We start from the raw sequence: 6,416 nt of genomic DNA, 5'->3' as shown, positions 1-6,416 counted from the left end.
CCTATATTGTTTCACTTAATTCTCAAATAATGCGTATCTCAGCTGAAATAGCTTTTCCCCCATGTTACAGAAAAACCTAGCTTCATCTCATTGCTAAGAGCTAAGATTCTCGTATCCATTTAGGTGAAAATGGGGGTGGGCGCTCTCCTCGCCCACTGTGCTCTGGGCACACACACCTCCTTGTGTTCTCCAAACATGCCCAGCCCATGCCACCTGAGGAACTCTGTGTGCTCTCCTCTCTGGCTGGTTCCCCAGCCTCCAGCTGGGCTCCCTCACCTCCTTCCAATCCTTTTCTCACATCTCACCGTCTCTACAAAGCCTAGCCTGATGACCCTATTTAACATTGCAAACTGCCTGCCCCTTTTGCCCATCATGACATGGTTGATCCCTCTTCCTTTAGCCTATTTTGACTGTTTTGCCATTATCCCCTTCTCACCTACCATATAATTTACTTATTTTAAGTATTATTTATTCTCTGTCTGCCGCCTCTGAAATGTAAGGTCCATAAGCGTTAGAATCTTTATTCTGCTTACTGATGTATCCTGAGTACTTAGCAGAGTGGCTATCTAACCTACAGTAAATGCTCAAAAATATTCGTGGAGAGAATGAATGAATGGCCTCCTTCCTTTCTTTGTCCAGTTACTGATGTAGCCCACTTCTCTGCTGCCACTTTCTCCTCACCTCACCTTCATCTCCACCCTGGACCTCCACTGACATTGTGGGTGGTCACCTCCTAGAACCCCAGAACCACCTTCTTTCCTTGATGCTCTGCTGGTACCACCCCTCTGGTTTCAGAATGAGGGAATTGTACGTGTCTCTTTACCTCCTCACCCAAGGCATGAACACCTGTAACCTTTAATTCCTCCAAGACACCAACAATCCAAGTTGGCTGAATATAGGACTTTAAATGACAATTTGGAAGAGAATGATGCAAATGGCAATTACACACTGCATGGGGATCAACTTTAAGTCAAATGTCCAACCTCAGTCACTGATTCTAAACATTCACCAGTCATTCCTGATACACAGGAAATTTCTTTTTGCTGGGTCCTCTTAGGTTCCAACCTCCTGCCACCCCCTTTCATCCCATCTTGGGTTGATGACTATTCCCTGCTTGCCTCTCTTGGCTGGGTTTTCTGGATCTGCTGAATTCCAACCTTTGGAACAATCATAGGACAGCCCCCCTAGTTCATCTTCCATTATTGTCCGGAGTCATTTTATTTTCCCTTTTTGCAGTCATCACCTTCCAAACCATTATGGCCCTTTGTTGTCCAGAAGTAGGAAACCACTGTGGTTTTGCTTAATCAAACCTCCACTGTGTTCAAATCTCCACCCAGTGACACAAGGAATAATAGGAACTTTGAAGTTCCAACTTTGCTTTCTGATTTTTGGTTTTTGTAAGGGTCAGGTCAAATGTTTAGCCAGGGCTCCTACCCTTCTCTCTATGGGAAAAGCATTGATGGGACCCTGGAGAGATGAAGAACCCAGGAGGGATGGGGTTTAGTTTCTTTCCTTTACATGGGTGATTTTTAACCCTCGCTGAACACAAAGGATCACCTGGAGAGCTGCTAAAAATCTTGACACTCAGGCCATACCCAGGCCAATTAAATTAGAATCTTAAGGGTGGGGCCTACTTTGCAGTTAGGCTGAGAACCACACTGTTTTATATTTATAGCAACTATAAAGTGGCAATTGTCTGCTTTAGGGATGTGAGACCGAAAACCAGAGAAGTCTGCACAGCTAGTTCCTTGTGGAAGGCATCAACCCGGGGGTCCATACTCCACACTCCAGGTCCCACACTTTTCCCATGAGAAGCAAGACCTCATCTCGTAGGGGAGTCAGACATGGAAACAAAAAATTTCAGTATAATGTTACAGTAGAGGCATTGTAGGCGCTTTGCAGTCACAGAGGGGAGGCCATCTAACTTTAAGTGGGAGGTCAGGAAAGGGGCTTTTGTGAACTTTTTCCTGCTCTAGGGCAGCCTGGGGGATGTTTTGTTCTCTCCTGGTTTTACTGGGATAAGCAGATTAAGAAGCCAAGGGAGTTGAGAACATAAGGGATGAGTTAATGCAACCCCTCATCCCCCAAGGGAAAAATCCTCATCAAATTCCCATTGAGCTTGTAGCCCCTCTCCTCTCCTTAACCAGGGAGGAAATCTTCCCTGCTCCTGCTTCTGTTCTTTCAGGAAGGCTCATTAGCTACCGAGCAGTTCTCCTTCCGCTGGGGTCTGCTTTGAGATGACTCCATCAGGCTTTCAACAGTGTGGTTAGGCTGGGGTCTCATGCCTGTAAATAGCCACCTGGGAATAAGGGGAGTCGGTGGCATCAGGACCTCTTTACTTTGCCAGCAGGTTGGGGAGGACGCTGCTAAGTTCTGTGGAAGACTGTGCTTTTCCGGCTGGCTTTCTTTCTTTCTTTTTTTTTTTTGGTGGAGATGGGGGTGATGCAAAAAGAAAGAGATGGTGTGGCAGAGACAATAGGAGGTGTTCTCCAAAATCCTGTCTCATTTTTCTATGCGTTGGCACACAAAGGACTGCATTCCTCAGTCTCCACTGAAGTTAAATCAGCGTCATGGACTGCATTTTGGGGTCAATGGGATATTTAGAAATATTAGCTACTTCCAGGCCTGACTCTTAAAAATGCCCCCACCTGGCACTCCTGTTTTCTTTTCTCTTGCTACAACAACACTGTAAGTTGTATATTGAGGTAGGGGAATACGGATCCCTTGCAAAAGAACTGTACCATAGAATCTCCTAGCCTGAATGAACTTCACATATGTAAAGTTAAGGCCCTGAGATTATGAGGTTTGTCCATTGCAGCAGCAAGAGATTACCTATCCTGACTAATACACATAGACAAACTTTAACTCCTATATTCCAGCACAGATAATCCTGAAATATATTTGTACACACACAAATAGACACATAGACAACTTCACATACACAGAATCTAACTCATATACATAAGTACAGACACAAATGCACTGACATTCTATGCACACACAGAAGCACAGTTCATCCATACATACTTTCTTCAGCATGGGAGATGCACACATCAACCTGCTATGGATGGACAAACATGCACACAGAGTGATCTAATTCTTGATCAGCTGCGTTACTTGTAGCCCAAGACTTAGGTTGATTTAAACCTCCACCAATTTACTCTACCTCAAAACTCTGCCAATTCCCCCTAATTGATAAAGTCTCCATTGAGGGACTGTTCTTTCTATCTAGGGGGGAAGAGAGACCTCAAGTTATTCCTCTACAGCCCTTTCAGGTTGAAGTCTTCCTTGGAAATAAATGCCCTATGGTGCCACATCTTACTCACTGTGTGAAATGAGCCAGGCTGAGGGACAGAGGCTGTAGGATGTCCTCCGAGACAGCACAGTTAAATGGAAAAGGCTTAGTGTTTGAAGTCAGAAGACCTGGATTTGATCTCTGGCTCTGATCTTGGGTGAATCACTCAACTCTGAGTGTTAGTGTCCTCAGGTAAAAGCAAAGATAATATGATCCCTACCTCACAGCTTTATGAAGATACACTGAGGTCATTTATATGAAAGTCCACTGTTAGTATTTTAGATCAATGAGCATAGCTTGAGTGCCATGCTTGTGGACGAATACTGTGTTCCATCTCTGTGCTAGATACTGGAATTACAGAGGTAAGCAGTCCTGTTCCCCCAGTTCATGGGGCTATGAGTGTAGGGCAGAGAACTTATATATAAACCAATGGCCATACTGGAGGCCACACAAGGTACAAAGAAAGAGTAGGAAAGGGACACTGAAGTGGGAATGTTAAGGAAGGCTTCTCAGTGGAAGTGATAGTTGAGTTGTCTCTTGAGAGGTGAATAGGAGTTTGCCAAGTGGACAAAGAAAAGAAGAAACCGCAAGCAGAGAAACAGTGCTCACAAAGGCCTAGAGGCATAACCACATGACCTGCTCTGTGAGTCTCGTGGATAATTGGTCCTATTTCCTCAATTTCAGATGCATGTTTTTTATATTTTAGTATTTTAAAATTCCATATGGGTCTTGAAACTAAGGAAATACAATATAAAAGATAGATTAGCCTTAAAGATGTACAATTCCAAACATAAACATAAGATTTAAAAAAAAAGTGACTTGCACAGTGAGAAAGCAAGGAGTAGAAATCCTAATTTTTTTGGACAGCCCATTTTTACATGTTTTTGAGGCTAAATTTACAGACTTGGATGTTTCTAATTTACGCTTGTACAGTAAGTTGTTGAATAACAGCTTCTGGACCACTATCACCTAACTTAAAATTCAGGTCCACTTTTCCCATGAGCTCAAGGATTTAAGTTTCAATAGCTCTGATTCATGAGTCACTCCTGTTGGGAGTAATTGTCAAAAAAGGATATTAGGCAGTTTTCAAATAGCAGCTCAATCATGACAATTTAGTAAATAAAGATATGGTTTCACTTTGTTTTTGGCACGGGAAGTTATCTCCTCAGACCGAAATAAATGCCATTCTTTCCCATGGATTTTGACATCTCCAAAGTGTTTCTAAACCAACTGCCCTGTCAAGCATTCAAGTTCCTCTCTGTATCTGGAGCCATGGTGGGACCTGAGAGGCAGAGTCAGAAAATTCAAGGCGTAAATTAAGAAACACATCAGACAATATCACAGGGGAGCAGGGCTGGTGGTGGGGATTAAAGGGAAGGCCTTCTTTGTGTGAGTGTTATCTACAAGAAAGCCAGAAACATTTTTGAAGATTTTATTGAAATGTAAGAATAGGAAATCACTGAAAAGCTTTTAGCAACCTAAGGTTACGAATAGCATAGGTTCATTAGAACAAAAAAAAGGAATGTCGCTGAGGTCTGCATTTTGGGGGTACACTTTTTGTGTATTTTTCTGAAGGTGCAAGTATTTGTTAGGGTCCTCATAGGCTCTCTGGGGATACTGCTCCCTCTAACACTTCTTTCGCATTGGGAATCAGGTTCCTAGGCTGGGAATGCTCGTACCACATTGTGATTCCAGAAACTTATCTTTATGGAAGGAAGGGGCTGATTTCCTTCCAAACTCTCTGGTCCATAGCTGAGAAAATTGTTTTCTTGCTCCTCCCCACCCCTGAAAATTTTGTTGTGTCTCTTCTGACCAAGAGCTCAGGACAGGGTCATGTTTTTATTAGAGCTTTTGTAAAACCTATATCTGCTTTTTTAAAATGTCAAAGCCAGTTTGCCTGTGCCCTTCTTCCCATTCACATGATTCTGCTTTGCTTTTAACAATGGAGTATCACCTCCTCAAACAGGAATTGTCATTATTTCCCCTTATTCTTGACATCTTCAAGTTGTTTGGCAACCTACTTGGATTTTGTCTCACTTATGAGCAATGACATGTGCCTGAACACACCTTCTTTCTGTTTTGATGTGTGTCCTCTCTGGGGAACTTTGCTTTGTGACAGTTGTAAGAGAACTGATTTGAAAGAAGAGATACTTGACATTACCACAGAAGATTCCTGAAGGCTGGCGAGTCTGGGCATTGACAATCATCGTCTCATTGATAATCATCTTTGACTCAGGTAACTTGATTTATTTTTTGTTTGTTTTTTTCTTCAAAACTCCAAAGTAATGGGCTAGGGTAGGCACCTTCTATGTACCAGAGGATTTACAAACATAATTTCAGGCATTGCTCACAATAATAACCTTGTCATGTTGGTATAATTATAGCAACCTCATTTGATGAATGAGGAAACCAAAGGCTTGAAAAGTTGAAGATCTTATCTAACCCTCTAGTCAGAAACTCTGATTAAAGCATCCACAACTGAAGGAAGGAAATCAGCGCTGCAGTTCTGGAATGAGTACCACGAGTCAATAAATATAATTCTTATTATTTTCATTTTTAGTTTTAATGATGCCTGCTTCTCGTTTCCCTTTTTGTACTAGTTGCAGTAAAAAGCTCTGCTGAAGTAATAAGAAGGACAGTAATAATATGGTTTAAAGCACAAAGAAGTTTACTTCTCTCTCATGTTAAGTCTGAGGAAAGCATTCTATTCAGTGGTACTCTTGCTCCACAAAGTCATTCAGGGATCCAGGTTCCTTCCATCTTGTGGTCCCTTCACCTCCTACAGCAGAGTCCTCAACTGTCCAGGCAAATCTGGGCCACTGTCAGGTTCCAGCCAAGCCAGTGCAGAAGAAGAGCAGGTAGGTAGACGAGGCATCCATCCCTCCAAGGCACCAGCTTGGAAATGGCATATATCACTCCCACCATAGTTGAGCTGGCCATGTCTTTAGTACTCTTACTAGTACTAAAGAAGAGAGAATTGATTTAAGGGAATAAAAAACAGTTTCCACAAAAATATCATTATCCTCAAATTTGTATATTCCAGCAATATCTGAGTACCCACTCATTTCTTCAGAGTGGGCTATCTTTAGAATTTATTTTCCTTATGGGTTTTGCTTAGCAC

General features: G+C 42.4%; 1 long non-coding RNA gene across 1 annotated transcript in view; it reads right to left on the bottom strand.

Moving 5' to 3' along the window:
- Nucleotides 1-5,993: 5,993 nt before the first annotated feature.
- The window catches only part of LOC118883600, a 60,670-nt gene continuing 60,247 nt past the window's right edge, over nucleotides 5,994-6,416 (bottom strand). Inside the window, exon 4 of the long non-coding RNA XR_005017052.1 lies at nucleotides 5,994-6,257. This is a non-coding gene — a long non-coding RNA (uncharacterized LOC118883600). The remainder of the gene's footprint in view (nucleotides 6,258-6,416) is intronic.

The sequence above is a fragment of the Balaenoptera musculus genome, chromosome 17 (assembly GCF_009873245.2).
Source record: "Balaenoptera musculus isolate JJ_BM4_2016_0621 chromosome 17, mBalMus1.pri.v3, whole genome shotgun sequence".
Classification (NCBI taxonomy): domain Eukaryota; kingdom Metazoa; phylum Chordata; class Mammalia; order Artiodactyla; family Balaenopteridae; genus Balaenoptera; species Balaenoptera musculus.
Note: the sequence above shows the minus strand (reverse complement) of the source record. Positions and strands in the feature narration are given on the sequence as shown.